The 1,786-nt window shown below is 40.4% G+C and overlaps 1 pseudogene; it reads right to left on the minus strand.

The window, feature by feature from the left end:
• Positions 1 to 878: 878 nt before the first annotated feature.
• On the minus strand, positions 879 to 1,023 carry LOC139338261 (U1 spliceosomal RNA; annotated as a pseudogene).
• Between the last annotated feature and the right edge of the window lie 763 nt (positions 1,024 to 1,786).

A 1,786-nucleotide genomic window follows, 5' to 3' on the forward strand; every position in this document is an offset into this window, starting at 1 on the left:
TTCCATCCATCACTTACCTCGTATAGAATTCATGTCTCCCTCTCACTTGTGCTGATTCAGTTAGACAGCTTGCTAATCATGCCTATTGTCAACAGCCCAGCAAGGTTAATCAACACCTCGATTAAAATTTGTTTTGATTAAAAACCACTGGAAGAGGCTGAGACAATCAGCACACTGTGTGAAGCCACCTGTGAACCATGTTTGAAAGGCAGCAGGCCTCAGGCAAGAACATCTTTGTATTCTTATCCGAAACTTCTCTCACTGCTTTCTGTGAGGCTCATAACAAGAATCCAAGTCCCATTCTCCAGTAACGCTTAACTTTAGTGGGACAGACTATCTGTACATGACTCGTACACCTGGATGAAAATTCAGGCCCACTTTGTATGAAGACCACATCTGTAGTGCACTATGGGGGCATTCATAGTGAATTATCATGCTTTGTGACTACAATCATAAACACACACACACACTGCTTTCTAATGCACGATATCAGCAGCCATGAAACTCCGTAGATGTGACCGTGTCAAAGTGTCTTATGGATGATCTCGACTGCTTAAACACTAGTGGTTGACTGATGGGGCTCATAATACATTATGACCACCACTGCATTTCTCACATAGTAATCACTGATGATGTGACTCATTCTCCATATGCATTCATAATACATTAGAAGTCTCCCTCTTTCTTTTCTATGTCCTCCTGACTACCAGTGGCTCAAATTTGTCCTCTGTGGAGGACAATTGTAAACCTGAATATCTCCCACCCACTGCATACTACTGAATTAACTCCTTTTCTATCTACAGAGGACATTTAGGGCTTTTTTCAGAATCAGAATCAGAATTCCTTTATTGATCCCCGAGAGGAAATTGTTTAAAAATGAGGGGAGAGCGCGTACGCAGTCCCCCACTACCACAAATTATGCAGTCGAGATTCCCACATGGGTCAGCACATCCTTTAGTGCAATGGATGCGCCTCACCATGAGTGAACCACCTTGCTGATCATGGAATCTCCCCTGCCAGTATGATACCAATGATACCAAATGTGAAGGGGTGGGGCTTTGGTACCTTTCTCTTTCTCTTTAAGGAAAATGGCGTCCATCAGTGCAAGCGCATTTTTATGGGAAGAGGAAAAGTAAGTGCAGAATACTTTTCATTGAGCGAATTTCGGCTTGAAATATTGTTGGTATATTTCAGACAAGTCTCTTAACAACACATTAAAGCATTTTCTGAATTATTTTAACTGTATTTTAGCATAGTAAGTGTTAAAAATGTCCTAAAAAAAGTTTTCAGTATTCTAATGACCTTACAAAGACTGGATAACTTTTTTTTTCTTTTTTTTTCCTGGTAGTCAGGGGGATATTCCAAACTTTGCCTATCTGTGTTCTTCTTATGCCTCTCTCCAAAAATCACTCACTCCTGCTACCTCGCTGCAGTGATGGGCGACAGCCATTAGTTCACATTCCTCTCACACTGTATTTATTTTACGACTTGAGCATTTCACTGACACATCCCTCTAATCATTTGTATACAGCATAATTTAACCAAAATGTTTCCCACTCTTCATGCTTGAGGCTCTGCTGGAAGTAGCATATGAGCATATGCAGCCTTATTTGATTTAGAACATACTGAGCAAAACATGGATGCTGCTCTATTCTCTGCAAAGAAACTCCTTGTAACAATGTGTAATACATCGTCTGTCTGAAATGCTACTTTAGTACGCAAAAGTATTTTTTCTTAGTGCACCCGAGAGGTTTTATCTCATCTACATTTTGCTGGTAATCTTAAT

This window comes from Chaetodon trifascialis, chromosome 10 (assembly GCF_039877785.1).
Source record: "Chaetodon trifascialis isolate fChaTrf1 chromosome 10, fChaTrf1.hap1, whole genome shotgun sequence".
NCBI classification, from domain to species: Eukaryota; Metazoa; Chordata; class Actinopteri; order Chaetodontiformes; family Chaetodontidae; genus Chaetodon; species Chaetodon trifascialis.